Source organism: Ovis aries, chromosome X, assembly GCF_016772045.2.
Source record: "Ovis aries strain OAR_USU_Benz2616 breed Rambouillet chromosome X, ARS-UI_Ramb_v3.0, whole genome shotgun sequence".
Lineage (NCBI taxonomy): Eukaryota > Metazoa > Chordata > Mammalia > Artiodactyla > Bovidae > Ovis > Ovis aries.
Window position 1 is genome coordinate 78,554,590 of NC_056080.1, and position 22,389 is coordinate 78,576,978.

A 22,389-nucleotide genomic window follows, 5' to 3' on the forward strand; every position below is an offset into this window, starting at 1 on the left:
AAATAAATAAAGTCAGCCACTGTTTCCACTGTTTCCCCATCTATTTGGAAGTGATGGGACCAGATACCATGATCTTAGTTTTTTGAATGTTGAGCCTTAAGCCAACTTTTTCACTCATCTCTTTCACTTTCATCAAGAGGCCCTTTAGCTCTTCTTCACTTTCTGCCATAAAGCTGGTGTTATTTGCATATCTGAGGTGATTGATATTTCTCCCAGCAATCTTGATTCCAGCTTGTGCTTCCTCCAGTCCAGTGTTTCTCATGATGTACTCTGAATGTAAGTTAAATAAGCAGTATATATATAAATATATATCATTAAGATCATTGGTTTCTTTGGAGTTCCCTTTCCTTTCTTTTTTTTTTTTGAATCCCATAAAAGGTAGCAGGTCTCAACAATACGATTACCAAATAAGTTGTCTAATTTATTTTTAATTGAATGATAATTGGTTACAATGTTGTGTTGGTTTCTGCTGTATAAAAGCGTGAGTCAGCAATTAGTATGCATATATCCCCTCCCTCTTGAACCTTCTCCATATCCCAACACTCTGGGTCATCACAGAGCACTGGGCTAAGCTCCCTGTGTTGTCCCACTGAATATCTATTGTACAAATGGCAATGTATATATTTCAATGCTACTGTCTCCTCTTCTTTCTCCTTTCCCACCCTCTCCTTTCTCCTCTTTGTCCAAATATTTTTTCTCTATATCTGAATCTCTATTACTGTTCTTTCAATTGAAACATATCTTTCTGTCTTCTAATTTTCCTTAACTTTCTCAGTTTCTATAAAATTAGATGAAAGTGTTACCTTTTATGCTCTTGAAGGGGTATTTTTCTGTGGGAGCATCCTAACACAGTCTGCATGTACCCAGTAGCTTTGGTGAGAGACCTGAATTTAATGTGAACATGAGTCATGTCTTTCCCTAGGATATTCTGGCAGCTATCACCTTGGTACGAGGTAGTTCTGGATATAGAGGGGCTAGGACCAGAGCCAGGTGTGAGCTGGGGCTTCTGCTCTGCTAATTGGCTACTACCACCCTATTAGGTGTGTATAGGAGTCCCAAGTTGCTGTGGTTGAAGCCCTGAAGGTCATGTCTGAGCTTCCTCCATTACCTTTAACTGGGTGCACTCCCCACTCCCAACACAAGCACCCCCACCCTAGAGGGGAGCAGTGTTGTGCCAAAAGGACCTAATGTTGGCCCTTGATATTGGTCTAAGCATAGACTACAGTTAACCAGGTGAAGTCAGAGTGTCAGACTGTTTCTGATGTGCTCCTTCTCTGTAAGCAGCATTAATGACTGCCCCCACCCCACTCAGATGTTGCTCTGGGTATGAGCCACCATTGTCCCTTACTACTGAACTCTCCTGTTTTTGGACAGCAACCTTTATCCCATTGTGGAGCTGCATCAAGAAGCAAGTAGGCCTAGAGGGAGCACTTGGCCCAGGATGGGGCACATTCCTGGATGGTCATAGGAAATAGTTTAGCTCCATTCTTTTTCAAGAGTAAGCAAGCATGTGTACGCTCTTTATGAGTGGAGCCCAGGCTTCCCATAGCCGTGCTGTCAGTACCAATGGTGCGCAGAGCAGTATTTGGCTAATAAAGCCAAGTGGTTCATCTTCCTTGTGTTGCACCTCAGGGGTGCTGCATCCAAAACATGGCTTAAACCACTTATTCCTCAAAGAGGATCTCTGCCCATGTAATTTCCCTCTTCTAAGTCTATCACAGAGGCACAAGTCTAACCTGATGGCTTCTTTTCCTTTCCTAATATGATTCTGTGTGGATCTTTATTACAGCCATGGTTATAGACGAGACCTTTTTCCAGTCTACAGTTATTTTTCAGTGAGAATAGTCTATATATATATATGTGTGTGTGTGTGTGTGTGTGTGTGTGTGTGTGTGTTTTGGGTAATGTGATTTATGTGTCCTCTTACTCTGCCATCTTGATCTCCCTCTCAGGGCATAAAAAGTTCTTTTATTCATGTAATAGGAATTTCTGCGAAGAGCAGTTTGGCTCCAAATCAAGTCTTTAAATGGCTCAAGAGAATGGAGAAAAGATACTGGCTTGGGATTTTTATGGTCTTTAGGGGATGGGGCTGGTATAAGAGTTCCTATGTATGATACACACTTCTTATAAGTACGCATGGAGTGAAAATCCATACATTCTTATTTGTTTTCCCAAATGTGGAACAGAACAAAGATACAGAGCAATAAAGCTCAAAATCTGTGGGCAGCTGAGTATTAAAAAAAAAGTGGAGCCAGACTCTAATTTGCTCCTGCTCTTTGATGGCTGAAATGTATCATGTTTCACTTCATTGAATTAGAACTTATTTAAGTAAGTCATTATAGTGCTCTATGAATCCTGAGGCCTGAGGCTTTTAGAAAGGTTCAAGCTCTGTTCTGGAAAAAGTCCAAGTTGCTCATAATGTATTATCCATTTTATATGCTTTTTCCTGGGGTCCAGCCCCGATGGATCCAGGGAATTTGAAGTGCGGATGGAGTCGGCATCTAGGAAATAACTATTTAATTAGAGATATAAAGAGAGATTAGGAAAGAATAGTGTAGTAGGAAAATTAGTGGAGAAAAGAGGCTGAATAACTTGGTTTATGCAGAGAACCAATAAAACTCCAAGACAAGGAGTTTGCACCACCTATGTAGGCCACAGGCGTCTTGCCAGTCTCCCAAAGTAGCAGAGACACAAAGTGCCTCCCCGTTCAGATCTTAGAAGCCCAGGTAAAATTAGCAGGCTTGGCGAGCCTCCGCCTTCCAAATGGGAATTCAGCCAGAAAAGAAGAAAACGAGAAAAGACCACACGGGGGAAACCAGTCTTTCCAGGAACTGGTCAGTTTCTTTATTTTCCAGGTCTGCTTTTATACTTTTTGTTATACATAGAGATAAATGGAAGATACAAAGTCATGTGGGGTCAGCAGTCCTGACCCTTATTGAAACCACACTTTCTTTCTGCATTCCTTCTGATATATAAAATTCTCAGGTGATTTACCTAATCTTCTGGCCAAGAGGCTTGCTAACATTTTATGACCCTTTCTGATGATGATTAGTCAGCCAAAAAACTTATTTTCTCCAAAGGTGATTTTTCTTAAATCAGGCACCACCCTCCAAAGGCACCAGATAAAGTTGCATTCCTACAGGGCAAAGGTGCAGTGGGCTATAATCAAGAAAAGAATTTACTTAGCCTAAGGTCTAACATGATTAATACCAAGGTTAATACTTATTTCTCTTATATGCTAGTTATATTCATTAATGTGTATAAAGGGCAAGGGATATGGAGACTTAGCAGCAAATATTGGCTCAACAATGAAACCCTCCACTGATACAATTTCTAACTAACTCACTAATACTATACTAATAATTTTCTAACTTTTCAAAAGGATCTGTTTTTAGAAAGTTTAAAGCATCTCATGCCTCTCATGGTTGGAAGGCTGTAAATAATCACATGTGGCTGGATAAACCTGTCAGGCAGGCTAGAGAGCCATCAGAGGAGTTTTTGGACTGAAACACTCTTGTTACACCCAGGAGATTTATTAACTGGTGTTCTAAGTTAGCTTTTTTCAGAGAAGTGTGGTGGGGGATAGCCCCCCATAATGTCAGAAGAGTAGGTGGAAAGCATAATGCAGTAAGGTAGGCAGACTCTGGTTTTGGGGGTAGATGCTCAGGAAAATCCAGGGGGACCTCTGAGGCCTGATCCCGCCTTTGCATATTGTCAGGCCTCCTTCCTCATGACCCTTGCCACGAGTGGGATTCCTCACTGTGGCTCCCGGCACTTTTTCATTTAATTAGCTAATATTTTGTTAGTAGCATTAGTATTTTTTGTGTCTGTTTTCATGTGGAATATTTGTACTTTTAGGTACATTCTATTTAAAAAATATTATTCTTGTTAGATATTTATATCAGGTATACTGCAGCATGACAGAATAGGTTGGGATAGTATCCCTTTTTCTGAAAGAATGAGGAAAATTTTTATTGTACCAATTGTATTGTATGGTTTTATTTTTTTTTAATTTTCTGTAACTTGCTTTATGACCTAGCATTATTATTGCTCTTCCATGTGTATTTCAAATATTTTTTGAAGTTGTTTTATGTACATATGAACATGTCATATGAACAAGAAAAGCACGTTTTCTGCATTTGTTCCATGATGTTCTCTATCTATGTCAAGCAAATATTATTTAATCTTTTATATTCTTATTTATATCTTTTCAACTTATTCTGCAAATTACTGAATAAAAGTGTGCTTATATGTCCAACCATTATCGGAAACAGGTCAATTTTATCCTTTAATATTTGTTTCATAATTCTTCATAATGTTTCCCCCTTTTTCAGAATTTAAACACTGTATACACAGATTTTTTTTTTAACTTAACTTTTACCAAAATTTTGGCTCTTCCTGGGACTCAAGCCAATTGACCATTTTTGTTTTTTCTTTAGTTCATGTAAACCAAATATTCACTTTATCTTATCCCCAGGACAAAGATACCACCTCTGGAAAACATCAATCTATCCTTCATATCTAAGTATCCTTTGTATCAATGAGCCTGATATTTAAAAAATATTTTTACATAATAAAAAGTTAATAACTATCTGACATTGAACTTAACATTATGCCATCAAAATGCATCCAAGTTGTTGAGAATGTCAAGATTTCATTTTATTTAAAAGTTGAATAATATGTCTATCTGTCTATCTATATATTTCACAGTTTATCCATTCATTCATCAATCAATGGATACATAAGTTGTTTCCATATCTCAGTTATTGTCAATAATACTTCAATGAACAAGGTGTTCACATATGATTTCAGAGGCTTCCCTGATAGCTAAGTCACTAAAGAATCTGCCTGCAATGCAGGAGACCCAGGTTTGATTCCTAGGTTGAAAAGATCCTCTGGAGAAGGAAACGGCAACCCACTCCAGTATACTCACCTGGAGAATCCCATGGATAGAGGAGCCTGGCAGGTTACAGCCCATGGGGTCACAAGAGTCAGACACAATTTAGTGACTAAACCACAATATTATTTCAAGTTAGTGTCTTCATTTTATCCAATACATACCAAGAGATGGAATTTCTGGATCATATGTTAGTTTTCTTTTCAATTTTTGAGAAACTTCTAGCCTATCCTTTCTCCAGGGGATCTTCCCAACCCAGGAATTGAACAGTGGTCTCCTACATTGCCTGCAGATTCTTTACCAGCAGATTCTTTACCAGCTGAGCTACCAGGGAAGCCCCAATACTGTTTTGCATAGTGGCTGTACTATTAACACCAACAGTACAGAAGGATCCCTTTCCTCCACATATTCACCAACACTTGTTATTTATTGTCTTTTTGATAATAGCTATTCTAGCAAGTGTGAGGTGATACTTCACTGTGATTGTGATTTCCATTTCCCTAATAGTTACTGATGCTGAGTACCTTCATGTACCTATTGGCCATCCATATGTCTTTTTTTGGAAAAAGGATATCCAAATCTTTTGCATAACTTCATTCACATTGTTTGTTGTTATTGAGTTGTGCGAGTTATTTATATATGTCAGGTGAAATGAAAGTCACTCAGTCGTGTCCGACTCTGCAACCCCCTGGACATGGCATTCTCCAGGCCAGAATACTGGAGCATTTCCCTTCTCCATGGGATCTTCCCTAGCCAGGAATCAAACTGGGGTATCCTGCATTGTAGGTGGATTCTTTACCATCTGAGCTACCAGGGGACCCCCATATATATCAAATACTAGCCACTTATCAGATATATGATTTGCAAGTATTTTCTGTCATTCAGTAGGTTGCACTTTCATTTTGTTACAGTTTCCTTTGATATACAGAAGCCTGTTAGTTTTGTGTGCTCCCACTTATTTGTCTCTACTTTTGTTGCTTTTTCTTTGGGTTTCAGATTAAAAAAATCATCATCAAGACCTATGTAAAGGAGCTTATCATTATGTTTCTATGTAAAGGAGCTTACCATTATGTTTTCTTCTAACAGTTTTATAGTTTCAAGTCTTACAAGTCTTAAATCCATTTAAGTTAATTTTGAATATGATGTAAGATAGGGTTTGAGTTTATTCTTTACATATAGCTGTTCAATTTTACCAACTCCATTTATTGAAAACACTATCCTTCCTCTATTGTATATTCTTGGCTCCTTTATCGTAAATTCAAAAGGAAAGTGTTAGTCACTTAGTGGTGTCTGACTTGGTGATCCCACAGACTGTAGCCTGCCAGGTTCTTCTGTGCATGGAATACACCAGGCAAGAATACTGGATTAGGAAGCCATTCCCTTTTCTGGGGAATCTTCCTCACCTATGGATTGAACCTGGATCTTCCACATTGCCAGCAGATTCTTTACTGTCTGAGCCACCAAATTATTTGACCATAAAGATCAATTAAGATAGCAGAGTAAAAGGATATGGGGCTCAACTCCCTCCAAAAGCACATCAAAAATGTATCTACAGTGTAACAATTCTCACTGAAAAGTAACTGGAAACTAGAAAAGTAGTCTAGTACAACTATGGCTGTAAGAAACACCTAGATCTACTTGGGTAGGAAGGGAATAAAAGTAGTGGTTGAGTTGGGACCTGTGCCCCTAGAAGTGGACTCAGAGAAAAAGGGAGGTTACACAGGCAACATGCACCGTTTGGATTAACAGTGAAAAACACATATTGAATACTGTAGTCTTGGGGTCTGACACTGGGGAGATGAATACCCCTGGCTGGTTGAAGGACTGCTAAGACTTTTAACAGGAAGACAATGGGGAGTTTGGATTCTTCCATGAAAAGTGTATTTGCTGGCTTGCCTCCAAGGTAAGACAGGGAGAGTTCTCCTCTTGTTGCTTTTGGGTTTCCTGTCATTGTCTCAGAGTGCTCACTAGCCTGAGTGAAGCAAGCTTTATAACTACCCTTCCTTTGCTTCATGTCACAGCACAACACTAGATCAGAGGTAAACATAACTGAAAAGAAGAGTCAACTATGAGACACAGAGGTGACCGGGTCCTAGAGTAGAGCCTGGGTGGAGCAGTAGCAGCCATTCTTGTCACTTATTCTAACAGTAGCTGCTCCTCCACATCTCATATCCCAATACATGCTGAAAGTTCATGCAGGCCCTGAAGACCCTGCAATGTGGCCCCACAATAAGGTAGGACAAGTGACACTGGCAGCAGTGATTGGTTGCAAGGGATAAAGGGGATTTAAATTTGAGGCTACCTCTGAGTGAAGCAAGGGAAGCAAACACTGGCATCTACACAGGAGCACATTGGAGACAGCTCAGACTTCCATCTATGGCTGACACAAGCCAAGAGCTTGCACTGGAGGAAAGCTTCAGTATTCTTTCCCTCTGTGGCAAGTGTCCTGATGTGGGAAGAGAGGAAAACATACCCTTAAAAGAAACAGAGATAGCTTGGGCCAGAACCTCAGGGCTTCTACTCTAGTAACTTGGGTTCAGACCCTATCTCTGATAGGGTGCTGAGAAAACTCGGCATCTACATGAAAAAGAATGAAATTAGAACATCTCTGATGCCACAAACAAAAATAAACTCAAATGGATTAAAGACCTAAATGTGAGACCAGATACTATAAAACTCTTAGAGGAAAACAAAGCCAAAACACTTTTTGACATACATTGCAACAATATATTTTTTAATTCATCTCCTAGAGTAATGAAAATTTAAAAAAAATAATAAAAAACAGGACCTAGTTAAACATAAAAGTTTTTGCAAAGCAAACTGTAAACAAAATGAAAGGACAACCTACAGAATATAAGAAAATATTTTCAAATTATTCAACTAACAAGGTATTAAGCTACAAAATATACAAATAGCTCATTTAGCTGAATATATATATATATTTAAAAAAAATTAAAAATCGGCAGTATATCTAAACAGACATTTCTCTAAAGAAGAGATATAGATGGCCAAAAGGCACATGAAAAGATGCTCAACATCACTAGTTAGAGAAATGCAAATCAAAACTACAATGAATTATCACCTCACACAAGTCAGAATGACCATCATCAAAAGTCTACAAATTATAAATGCTGGAGAGGTTGTGGTGAACAAGGAACCTTTATACACTGTTGGTGGAAGTATAAATAGGCACAGAAACTATGGAGAATAGTATGGAGATTCCTCAAGAAACTAGAATTAAAGCTACCATTTGATCCTGTAATTTCACTTCTTGGCATATATTAAGAGAAAACCATAACTGGAAAAGATGCATGCACCCCAATGTTCATTGCAACATTATTTCCAAAGCCAAGACATGGAAGCAAACTAAATGTCTGTTGACAGATGAATGGATACAGAATACACGGTAAATACATGCATGCAGACACAGATACACAATGGAATATTACTCAACCATACAAAAGAATGAAATAATGCCACTTGCAGCAGCATAGATGGACATACAGTTTATCATGTTAGGAGAAGTAATGCAGACTGAAAGACATATATCATATTATATCACTTATATGTGGAATCTTTTTAAAATGATATAAGTAAAGTTATTTACAAAATAGAAATAGACCCACCCACAGAAATAGAAAACAAACTTATGCTTACAAAAGGGGAAGGGGGAGGTGAAAAATTAAGAGTTTAGATTTAACATATACAAACTACTATGTACAAAATAGATAACCAACAGGAACTTACCATATAGAAGGGGGATCTATACTCAATATTTTGTAATAACATCTAAGAACTACTATAATATTGTAACAACTTTCTATGGGAACAGATGCTTGTTAGATTTACTTATAGTGGTCATTTCACAATGTATACAAATGTCAATTCACTGTGTAGTACACCTCAAGCTAGCATAATATTGCATGTCAATCCTATTTCAAGGAAAAAAAAAAAACAAAAGAAAAAAGATTGACAAAATCCAACAACCTTTCAAGATAAAAAATACTAGTCACACTAGGAATAGGAGGGAAATTCTCAACATGATGAAGTCATATATAAAAGTCCAAAGCTAATATCATACTTAATGATGATAATCTGAAAATTTTTCCTCTAAGATAAAGATAATCTTGCTAATTCTACTTAACATAATATTTGAAATTTTAGCCAGAAAAAGCAGGCAAAAATGGAATAAATGTCATTTAGAGTTTAAAAGTAAGAGAAAAATTATTCCTGTCCTTAGGTGACATTATTTTATATTTATAAAATGTAAATAATCCACAAAGAAACTTGAAGAACAATGAATGATGCAAAAAAGAAATTAAGAAAAAAATTGATTTACAGTAGAATGAAATGACATTCTTAGAAATAGTTAATAAGACAGGCAAAAGACTTGTGCAATAAAAGCTATAAAAGTGTTGAAAGATATTGAAAATAACTTACATAAATAGAAAGACACCTGTATCCATGGAGTTGAAGTTAATATCATGAAGAAGTTGATGATCAAAGCAATCTATAGATTCCATGAATTTGCAACAACGTTCTTGACAAAACATAAAAACCCATACCAAAATTTATATGAAGTATCAGTTGACTTAGGAAAGCCAAATCAATCTTGAAAAAGAAGACTAAAGTTGGAGAATTCTTATATCCAAGTTCAAAAATTATGTGAAAGCTATTTTAATCAAACAAAACAAAACAAAAGATATGACACTGAAAGATGAACTCCACAGATTGGTAGGTGTCCAGTATGCTACTGGAGAAGAGTGGAGAAATAGCTCCAGAAGGAATGAAGAGACTGAGCCAAAGGAAAAACAATGCCAAGTTTTGAATGTGGCTGGTAGTGGAAGTAAATTCTGGTGCTGTAAAGAACACTATTGCATGGAAACCTGGAATTTTAAGTCCATGAATCAAGGTAAATTTGAAGTGGTCAAACAGGAAAAGGCAAGAGTGAGCATTGACATTTTAGGACCAGTGAACTAAAATAGACAGGAATGGGTGAATTTAATTCAGATGACCATTATATCTACTATTGTGGACTACAATCCCTAACAAGAAATGGTGTGGACTTTATATTCAACAGAAGAGTCTGAAATGCAGTTCTTGGGTGCAGTCTCAAAAATGACAATGGTATCTGTTCGTTTCCAAGGTAAACCATTCAATATCAAAGTAATCCAAGTCTATGCCCCAACCACTAATGCCAAAGAAGCTGAAGTTGAATGCTACCATTAAGACTTACAAGACCTTCTAGAACTAACACCAAAGAGACATGTCCTTTTCATCATAGGAGACTGGAGTGCAAAAGTAGGAAGTCAAGGGATAACTGGAGTAACAGGCAAGTTTGACCTTGGAGTACAAAATGAAGCAGGGCAAATGCTAACAGAGTTTTGCCAGGAGAACACATAGGTCATAGCAAACACTTTCTTCCAACAACACAAAAGACAACTCTAGACTTAGACATCACCAGATGGTCAATACCAAAATCTTTGTACTCAAAGATGGAGAAACTCTGTTCAGTCAGCAAAAAGAAGACTGGGTGTTGACTGTGGCTCTGATCATGAGCTCCCTATTGCCAAATTCAGACTTAAACTGAAGAAAATGGGGGAAACCACAAGACCATTCAGGTATGACCTAAATCAAAAGCCTTATGTGGAAGTGACAAATAGATTCAAGGGCTTAGATCTGATAGACAGAGTGCCTGAAGAACTATGGACAGAGGTTTGTAACATTGTACAGCATGCGATGGTAAATATCATATCAAAGAGGAAAAAATGCAAAAAGGCAAAATGGCTGTCTGAGGAGGCCTTACAAATACCTGAGAAAAGATGTGAAAGGCAAAGGAGAAAAGGAAAGATATATCCATCTGAATGCACAGTTCCAGAGAATAGCAACAAGAGATAAGAAAGCCTTCCTAAGTTATGGACATAAAGAAATAGTGGAAAACAATAGAATAGGAAAGACTAGAGATCTCTTCAAGAAAATCAGAGACACTAAGGGAATATTTCATGAAAAGATAGGCACTATAAAACACAGAAATTTTATGGACCTAACAGAAACAGAAGATATTAAGAAGAGGTGGCAAGAATGCACTGAAGAAATATACAAAAAAGATCTTTATGAACCAGATAACCGTGATGGTGTGATCACACTCCTAGAACCAGATATCTTGGTGTGCAAAGTCAAGTGGGCCTTAGAAAGCATCATTATGAACAAAGCTAGTGGAGGTGATGGAAAACCCAGGAGTGACCACAGGACTAGAAAAGGTCAGTTTTCATTCCAACCCCAAATCAAGGCAATGCCAAAGGATTTTTAAACTACCTCACAATTGCTCTTATCTCAGATGCTAACAAAGTAATGCTCAAAATTTTTCAAGCTAGGCTTCAACAGCATGTGAATTGAGAACTTCCACATATTCAAGCTGGATTTAGAAAAAGCAGAGGAATCAGAGAATCAGAGAAATCAAATTGTCAACATCCATTGGATCATAGAAAAAGTAAGATAATTTCAGAAAAAAAATCTACTTCTACTTCATTGTCTATGCTAAAGCCTTTGACTGTGCGGATCACAGCAGACTGGAAAACTCTTAAAGAGATGAGAATACCAGATTATGTTACCTGCTTTTTGAGAAACCTGTGTGCAAGTGAAGAAGCAACTATTAGAACTGGACAAGGAACCATGAACTGGTTGCAAATTGGGTAAGGAGTACGTCAAGGCCATATATTGTTGCCCTACTTATTTAACTTATATGCAGAGTACATCATGCAAAATGCTAGTCTGGATGAAGCACAAGCTGAAATCAAAATTGCCGGGAGAAATATCAATAACCTCAGATATGCAGATGACATCATCCTTATGGCAGAAAGTGAAGAGGAACTAAAGAGCCTCTCGATGAAGGTGAAAGAGAGGGAAAAAGCCAGCTTAAAACACAACATTCAAAAAACAAAGATCATGGCATCTGGTCCCATCATTTCATGCCAAATAGATGGGGAAACAATGGAAACAATGACAGACTTTATTTTCTTGGGCTCCAAAATCACTGCAGATGCTGATTGCACCCATGACATTAAAATAGTCTTGTTCCTTGAAAGAAAAGCTATGACCAACCTAGATAGTATATTAAAAAGCAGAGGCATTGCTTTTCCAATGGATACCAGTATTTTCAAAGTTATGGTTTTTCCAGTAGTCATGTATAGATGTGAGAGTTGGAGCATAAAAAAGGCTGAGCACTGAACTGATGTTTTTGAACTGAGATGAGAAAATTCACTATATCATTAATCCTTATGGAAATACTCTTCAAAACTACAATCTGACACTACTTCACACCCACTAGTATGATCATCATTACCATGAAAGGGAAAAATAAAGTGTTTCTGGTGATGTGTAGAAACTGTAATTGTCATGCTTTGTCAAAAGCAATATAAATATAGCTTCTGTTAAAAACAGGTTGGCAGTTTAAGACACTGAGTACGTCATCTTCTTTTGGACTATACACTTACCAGTGTTGTGCTGAAGCCAGCTTATATCAGCTCTCAAGAGATGACTTAAATATTAAGGAATTTTGGCTGCTTTTGATAAACCATTGCTAACTTCATCTTGACCATGGTCTGAACTGTTTACATTTACATCATGAAATCAACATGCAATCCATATGGGAGATATATGCTTATTTTTAAGAGCAGGTTTATCAGAATACTACTTTAAATTTTTTGATGAGCTTTTTATTTGTCCAACTAAGATATATACTAGCTTCCCTCCTGAAAATTTTCTTGACAAAGGCACTTATAGTACAGTTATATTTTTTAAATTTTATTTATTTTTAATTGCAGGATAACTGCTTTACAGAATTATTTTGGTTTCTACCAAACATCAACATGAATTAGCCATTGATTTACCCATGTCCCCTCCCATTTGACCCTCCCTCTCGCCTCCTTCCTCATCCCACCCCTCTAGGTGGTTGCAGACACCTGGTTTGATTTCCCTGAGTCATACAGCTAATTTCCGTTGGTTATGTAATTTACATATTGTAATGTATAGTTCCATGTTACTCTCTCCATACATTGTATGCTCTCTGCCCTACATCCACCCAGTTGTGTTCATAAGTCTGTTCTCAGTGTTTGTGTCTACATTCAGTTCAGTTCAGTCACTCAGTGGTGTCTGACTCTTTGCGACCCCATGGACTGCAACACGCCAGGCTTCCATTGCCCATCACCAACTCCCGGAGATATCACAAACTCATGTCTGAGTCAGTGATGCCATCCAACCATCTCATCCTCTGTCATCCCCTTCTCCTCCTGCCTTCAGTCTTTCCCAGAATCATGGTCTTTTCCTGTGAGTCTGTTCTTGGCATCAGTGGCCAAAGTATTGGAGCTTCAGCTTCAGCATGAATCCTTCTGATGAGCATTCAGGACTGATTTTCTTTAGAATTGACTGTTTTGATCTTCTTGCAGTCCAAGGGACTCTCAAGAGTCTTCTCCAACACCATAGTTCAAAAGCATCAGTTCTTCAGTGCAGCTTTCTTCTTGGTCCAACTCTCACATCCATACATGACTACTGGAAATACCATAGCTATGACTAAATGGACCTTTGTTGGTAAAGTAATGTCTCTGCTTTTTTAATCTGCAATCTAGGTTTGTCACAGCTTTTCTTCCAAGGAGCAAGTGTCTTTTAATTGCATGCCTGCAGCCACCATCTGCAATGATTTTGGACCCCCCCCCAATTCTCTCACTGTTTCCATTGTTTCCCCATCAATTTGCCATGAAGAGATGGAACCAGATGCCATGATCTTCTTTTTTTGAATGTTGAACATAAGCCAGCTTTTTCACTCTCCTGTTTCACTTTCATCAAGAGGCTCTTTGGTTCCTCTTTGCTTTCTGCCATAAGGGTGGTGTCATCTGCTTATGTGAGATTATTGATATTTCTCCTGGCAATCTTTATTCCAGTTTGAGCTTCATCTAGCCCAGCATTTCACATGATGTGCACAGCATTGAAGTTAAATAAATAGGGTGGCAACATACAACCTTGACACACTCCTTTCCCAATTTGGAACCAGTTCATGCTTCCATGTTTGGTTCTAACTTTTTCTTGACCTGCATACAGATTTCTCAGGAGGCAGGTAAGGTGGTCAGCCATTGCCATCTCTTAAAGAATTTTTCCACAGTTTATTGTGATCCACACAATCAAAGGTTTTAGCATAACCAATGAAGTAGAAGATGTTTTTCTGGAACTCTCTTGCTTTTTCGATGATCCAACAGATGTTGGCAATTTGATCTCTGGTTCCTCTGCCTTTTCCAAATCCACCGTGAACATGTGGAAGTTCTCAGCTTATGTACTGCTGAAGCCTAGCTTGGTGAATTTGGAGCCATTACTTTGCTAGTATCTGAAACGAGTGCAATTGTGTGGTAGTTTGAGCATTCTTTGCCATTGCCTTTCTTTGGGATTGGAATGAAAACTGATCTTTTCCAATCCTATGACCACTCCTGAGTTTTCCAAATTTGCTGGCATATTGAAGGCAGCGCTTTCACAGAACCATCTTTTAGGATTTGAAATAGCACAGCTGGAATTCTATCACCTCCACTAGCTTTGTTCATAGTGATGCTTCTTAAGGCCGACTTGATCTTGCACTTCACGGTGTCTGGCTCTAGTGGAGTGATCTCACAGTCATGGTTATCTAGGTCATGAAAATATTTGTTGCAGAGTTCTTTTGTTTATTCTTGCCACCTCTTCTTAGTATCTTCTGTTTCTGTTAGGTCCATACTCTTTCTGTCTTTCATTGTGCCCCTTTTTGGGTGAAACGTTCCCTTAGTGTCTCTGATTTTCTGGAAGAGATCTCTAGTCTTTCCTTTTCTAATATTTTCCTGTATTTCTTTGCATTGATCACTGAGGAAGACTTTTTTATTTCTTCTTGCTTTTCTTTGGAAATATGTATTCAGATGGGTATATCTTTCCTTTCTCCTTTGCATTTTGCTTCTCTCCTTTTATCAGCTATTTGTAAGTCCTCCTCAGACAGCCATTTTCCCTTATTGTATTTTTTTTCCTGGGAATTGTTTTCAGTCATAGCCTCCTGTACAATGTTTTGAACATCTGTCCATAGTTCTTCAAGCACTCTGTCAGTTCTAATCCCTTGAATCTATTTGTCACTTCCACTGTATAATAATAGCTATTTGATTTAGGTCATACCTGAATGGTCTAGTGGTTTTCCCCATTTTCTTCATTATAAGTCTGAATTTTATGATAAGGAGTTCATGATCTGAGCCATAGTCAGCTCCTGGTCTTGTTTTTGCTGATTGTATAGAGCTTCTCCATCTTTGGTTGCAAAGAATATAATCATTCAGATTTCAGTATTTACCATCTGTTGATGTCCTTGTGTAGAGTCTTCTCTTGTGTTGTTGGAAGAGGGTGTTTGCTATGAATATTGCATTCTCTTGGCAAAACCCTGTTAACATTTGCCCTGCTTCATTTTGTACTCCAAGGTCAAACTTGACTATTGGTCCAGGTATATCTTGACTACCCACATTTGCATCCCAGTCCCCTATGATGGAAAGACCTTTGTGTGTGTGTGTGTGTGTGTGTGTGTGTGTGTGTGTGTGTGTTAGTTCTAGAAAGTCTTGTAGATCTTCACAGAACTGTTCAACTTCAGCTTCTTTAGCATTAGTGGTTGGGGCATAGACTTGGATTACTGTGATATTGAATTGTTTGCCTTGGAAACGAACAGAAATCATTGGGTTGTTTTTGAGATTGCACCCAAGGACTGCATTTTGGACTCTTGTTGACTATGAGCCCTACTCCATTTCTTGTTAGGGATTCTTGGCCACAGTAGTAGATGTAATAGTCATCTGAGTTAAATTTGCCCATTCTGCTCCATTTTAGTTCACTGATTGCTAAAATTTTGATGTTCACTCTTGCCATCTCCTGTTTGACCACTTTCAATTTACATTGATTCATGGATGTAACAGCCCAGGTTCTTATGCAATATTGTTCTTGGATTTTACTTCTGTCACTAGTCACATCTAGATCTGGGTGTTGGTTTTTGCTTTGGCTCAGCCTCTCCATGCCTTCTGGAGGTATTTCCTTACTGTTTCCCAGTAGCATTTTGAGCACCTACCAACCTGTGGAGTTCATCTTTCAGTGTCATATCTTTTTGTCTTTTCATACTCTTCATGGAGTTTTCAAGGTGAGAATAGTGAACTGGTTTGACATTCCCTTCTCCAGTGAACCACTTTTTGTCAGAACTCTCTACCATGACCCGTCTGTCTTGGGTGGCCTTACATAGCATGGCCCATAGTTTTCTTGAGTTAGACAAGGCTCTGATCCATGTGATCAGTTTGGTTAGCTTTCTGTGATTGTAGTTTTTATTCTGTCTGCCTTCTGATGGATAAGGGCAAGTGGCTTGTGGAAGCTTCCCAATGGGGGGTACTGGCTGTGGGAGAATCTTGGACTTGCTCTAATGGGCGGGGCCTTGCTCAGTAAATCTTTAATCCAATTTTTTGTTGAATGGTGGGGATGTGTTCCCTCCCTGTAGTTTTGCCTGAGGCCAAACTATGCTAGGAAAAATACTAATGCCATCACCACCCCTTGGCTCCTTGAACTGCTTTATTCAATGCCCCTGACCTTGGGGCAGGCCACTGTCAACTCACACCCCTGCCAGAGATGCATGGACATCCACAGGCAATTTTGGCTCAGTCTCTTGTGTGGTCACTGCTCCTTTCTCCTGGGTCTTGGTGCACAGAAAGTTTTGTTTCTGTCCCCCAGCAGTCTGTTTTCACAGTCATTTGGAAGTTCTGTAGTCAAATCTCACTGGCCTTCAAAGTCAAATTTCCTGGGGGTTCTCAGTCCCTTTGCCAGATCCTCAGTTTGGGGACCCTATTGTGGGGCCTATAATTTTGACACAGTGTGAGAACTTCTTTGATATAATTGTTTTCCAGTTTGTGGGTCATCTTTCTGGATCTATAGTGGGGCTAATATTGACCTCCTCCAAGAAGATTTATGCCACATGCAGCACCTCCCAGGTCTTTTGCAGCCAGATCTCCTATCTCCACAGTGGCCACTGGTGATCCGTGTCTCCACAGGAGACACCCAAATACTTGAAGACAGGTCTGGCTCAGTCTTTTGTGGGGTTTCTGGTCTCTGGGTCCTGGTGCACACAAGATTTTGTTTTAGCCCTCCAAGCGTCTCTGGAAGATATGGGGTTTGATTCTAAATGTGATTTTGCCTCTCCTACCATCTTGTTGGGACTTCTCCTTTGCCCTTCTATGTGGGGTATCTTTTTTTGGTGGGATTCAGCATTCTCCTGTTGATGGTTGTTCAGCAGCTAGTTGCAATTTTGGAGTTCTTGCAGGAGAAGATGAGGGCACGTCTTTCTACTCTGCCACCTGCAAATAGGTTCATCAGTACCATCTTTTTACTGCTGTGGCTGCTGCTAAGTCGCTTCAGTCATGGCTGACTCTGTGTGATACCATAGACAGCAGCCCACCAGGCTCCCCTGTCCCTGGGATCCTCCAGGCAAGAACACTGGAGTGGGTTGCCATTTTCTTCTCCAATGCATGAAAGTGAACAGTGAAAGTGAAGTCACTCAGTCATGTCCGACTCTTAACGACGCCATGGACTGCAGCCTACCAGGCTCCTCCATCCATGGGATTTTCCAGGCAAGAGTACTGGAGTGGGGTGCCATTACCTTCTCCAAGTACCATCTTTCTAGGTTCCATATATAGACCCTAGTACATGATATTTGGAGAAGGGAATGTCAATCCACTCCAGCACTCTTGCCTGGAAAATCCCTTGGACGGAGGAGCCTGATAGGCTACAGTCCATGAGATCGCAAAGAGTCGGACACGACTGAGTGACTTCGGTAGGTAGGTAGGTAGGTAGGTAGTACATGATATTAGTTTTTTTCTCTTTCTGACCTACTTCACTCTGTATAATATGCTCTAGGTTCATCCACCTCACTGCGACTGACCCAAATACATTCCTTTTTATGGTCAGACCACCTGACCTGCCTCTTGAGAAATCTGTATGCAGGTCAGGAAGCAACAGTTAGAACTGGACATGGAACAACAGACTGGTTCCAAATAGGAAAAGGAGTACCTCAAGGCTGTATATTGTCACCCTGCTTATTTAACTTATATGCAGAGTACATCATGAGAAACACTGGGCTGGAAGAAACACAAGCTGGAATCAAGATTGCCAGGAGAAATATCAATAACCTCAGATATGCAGATGACACCACCCTTATGGCAGAAAGTGAAGAGGAACTAAAAAGCCTCTTGATGAAAGTGAAAGAAGAGAGTGAAAAATGTTGTCTTAAATCTCAACATTCAGAAAATGAAGATCCTGGCATCAGGTCCCATCACTTCAGGGAAATAGATAGGGAAACAGTGGAAACAGTGTCAGACTTTATTTTTGGGGGGCTCCAAAATCACTTCAGATGGTGATTGCAGCCATGAAATTAAAACACGCTTACTCCTTGGAAGAAAAGTTATGACCAACCGAGATAGTATATTCAAAAGCAGAGACATTACTTTGCCAACTAAGGTCCGTCTAGTCAAGGCTATCGTTTTCCTGTGGTCATGTATGGATGTAAGATTTGGACTGTGAAGAAGGCTGAGTGCGGAAGAATTGATGGTTTTGAACTGTGGTGTTGGAGAAGACTCTTGAGAGTCCCTTGGACTGCAAGGAGATCCAACCAGTCCGTTCTGAAGATCAACCCTGGGATTTCTTTGGAAGGAATGATGCTAAAGCTGAAACTCCAGTACTTTGACCACCTCATGTGAAGAGTTGACTCACTGGAAAAGACTTTGATGCTGGGAGGGATTGGGGGCAGGAGGAGAAGGGGACGACAGAGGATGAGATGGCTGGATGGCATCACTGACTCAATGGACGTGAGTCTGAGTGAACTCCGGGAGTTGGTGATGGACAGGGAGGCCTGGCGTGCTGCGATTCATGGGTTTGCAAAGAGTTGGACACGACTGAGCGACTGAACTGAACTGGATATTCCATTGTGTATGTATACCAAAGCTTCTTTTTCCATTCATCTGTTGATGGATACCTACGTTTATTCCATGTTCTGCCTATTGTAAGTAGAGCTGCAATTTTTGTTTCCTCAAGGGTACATGCCTATTAGTGGGATTGCTGAGTAATATGATGGTTTCATTCCTTGTTCTTTAAGGAATCTTCGCACTGTTCTCCATCAACTGCATCAATTTACATCCCACCAACAGTGCAGTTTTTGATGATGGCCATTCTGACCGGTGTGAGATAATATATCATTGTAATATTGATTTGCATTTCTCTAATAATGAGTGATGTTGAGCATATTTTCATGTGTTTATTAGCCATCTGTATGTCTTCTTTCAGAAATGTTTATTTAGGTCTTTTGCCCACTTTTTATTTGGGTTGTTCGTTTTTCCTGTATTGATTGTATGAGCTGCTTCTATATTTTGAAAATTAACCCTTTATCAGTGTTTCATTTGCTATTTTTTCCCCTTTCTGAGGGTTTTCTTTTCATCTTGTTAATAATTTCTTTTGTTATGCAATAGCTTTTAAGTTTAATTAGGTCCCATTTGTTCATTTTTGTTTTTATTTCCATTACTCTAGGAGGCAGATCATAGAGAATTTTCCTATGATAGATGTCATAGGGTGTTCTACTTATGTTTTCCTATAAGAGTTTTATAGTTTTTGGTCTTATATTTAGGTCTTTAATACATTTTGAGGTTATCTTTGTGCATGGTGTTAGGAAGTAGTCTAATTTCATGCTTTAACATGTAGGCATTCAGTCGTCCCAGCACTGCTTATTGAGGAGGCTATATTTGCCCCATTGTATATTCTTCTCTCCTTTGTCAAAAATAAGGTATCCATAGGTGTGTGGGTTTATTTCTGGGCTTTTTATTTTGTTCCATTGGTATATATTTGTTTTTGTGCCAGTTCCATACTGTCATGATGACTACAGATTTGTAGTATAGTCTGAAGTCAGTAAGGTTGAATCTCCAGCTCCATTCTTTTTCAAGATTACTTTGGCTATTTAGGGTCTTTTTAAAATGAAGTGCATACTTTTTTTTTTTTGCTTTAGTTCTGTGAAAAAAGCCATTGATTATTTGATAGGGATTGCATTGAATTGAATCTGTAGATTACATTTGTAGATTACATTATATTCATTTTCAAAATATTGATTCTTCCAACCCAGGAGCATGGAATATCTCTCTATCTATTTATATCATCTTTGATTCTTTCATCAGTGTCTTATAGTTTTGTGTATACAACTCTTTTGTCTCCTCAGGTAGGTATATGTCAAAATATTTTATTCTTTTTCTTATTATGGTCAATGGGATTGATACTTTAATTTCTCTTTCTGATACTTCATTTTTAGGTTATAGGAATGCGAGTGATTTCTGTTTATTGATTTTTCATCCTTCAGCTTTGCCAAATTCACTGTTTAGCTCTACTAATTTTTGATAGTATCTTTAGGATTTTCTATATAGTATCACATCATTTGAAAATGGTGAGAGTTTTACTTCTTTGCCTATCTGGATTCCTTTTATTTCTTTTTCCTCTCTAACTGCAGTAGCTAGGACTTCCAAACTATGTTGAATAATAGTGGTGTGAGTGGGCACCCTTGTCTTGTTCCTGATCTTAGAGGGAATACTTTTAACTTCTCACCATTGAGAATAAATGTTTGCTGTGGGTTTATAATATATGGCCTTTATTATGTTGAGGTAGGTTTCTTCTATGCTCATTTTTTGAAGAGTTTTTGTGATTATACATGAGTGTTGAATTTTGTTGAAAGCTTTTCTGCATCTATTGAGGTTGTCATATGGTTTTTATGTTTCAGTTTGTTAATATGATGCATCACATTGATTGATTTGCACATATAGAAGAATCTTTGCATCACTGGGATAAACCTGACTTGATCATGGTGTATGATCCTTTCAATATGTTGTTGAATTCTGTTTGCTCAAATTTTGCTGAGAGTTTTGCACCTATGTTGATCAGTGATATTGCCCTGGAATTTTCTTTCTTTCTTTCTTTCTTCTTCTTCTTCTTTTTTTTTTTTTTGTATTGTCTTTGTCTGTTTTTTGTATTAGGGTGATGATGGCCTTGGGGAATGAGATCCTAAATGTTCTTTCCTTTGCAATTTTTTGAAAGCATTTTAGAAGGATAAGGATTAGTTTTTCTCTAAATGTTAGACAGAATTCGAGTTCCTGAGCTTTGGGGGGAGGTGATTTTTTTATCACAGTTTTGATTTCAGTGCTTGCAATTGGCTTTTTCCAGAATTTCTGTTTCTTCCTGGCTCAGTCTTGAAAGATTTAAGTTTCTAAAAATCTATCCATTTCTTCCAACTTGTCCATTTTATTGGCTTACAGTTGCTTGTAGTAGTCCCCTATGATTCATTATATTTCTTCATTATCTGTTGTAACCTCTCCATTTTTGTTTCTAATTTTGTTTATTTGATTCTTTTTCCTTTTTTTTTTTTTGATGAATCTGGCTAATGACTTGTTGATTTTGTATATCTTCTCAAAGAATCAGCTTTTAGTTTTATTAATCTTTATTATTTTTCCTTCATTCCTTTTTAATTTCTTCTCTGATCTTTATCACTTTTTTCCTTCTACTACCTTTGGGTTTGTTTTCTTCTTTTTCCAGTTGTTTTAAATGTAAAGTTAGGTTGTCTATTTCTTGTTTCTTGAGGTAGGATTGTATTGCTACAAACTTACCTGTAGAAGTATTTTTGCTGCATCCCATAGGTTTTGAGTTGTCATGTTTCCCTTGTCATTTGTTTCTAGAATTTTTTTGATATTCCTTTGATTTCTTCATTAACCTGTTCATTATTTGGAAACACATCATTTAATCTGCATGTGCTTATGTTTTTATTGTTGTAATTGATATCTAGTCTCATAGCAATGTGGTCAGAAAAGATGCCTGATGATTTCAATTTTTTTGAAAATACTGAGGTTTAATTTGTGACCCAACATGTGGTCTATCTTGGAGAATGTTCTGTGTATACTTGAGAAGTAAGTGTATTCTGAATTTGGGTAGAAAGTCCTGAAGATATCAATTATGTCCATTTGGTCTAATGTTTCTTTTAAGGTTTGTGCTTCCTTGGAGAAGGCAATGGCACACCACTCCAGTACTCTTGCCTGGAGAATCCCATGGACAGGGGGAGCCTGGTGGGCTGCAGTCCAGGGGGTCGCAACTGAGCAACTTCACTTTCACTTTTCACTTTCATGCATTGGAGAAGGAAATGGCAACCCACCCCAGTGTTCTTGCCTGGAGAATCCCAGGGACGGTGGAGCCTGATGGGCTGCCATCTATGGGGTCGCACAGAGTCGGACACGACTGAAGTGACTTAGCAGCAACAGCAGCAGCAGCAGCAGCAGTGCTTCCTTATTAATTTTCTGTTTTGATGATCTGTCCATTGGTGTAAGTGGGATATTAAAGTCCCCTAATATTATTGTGTTGCTGTCAATTTTTCCCTTTTATGTCCGTTAGTATTTTCCTTATGTATTAAG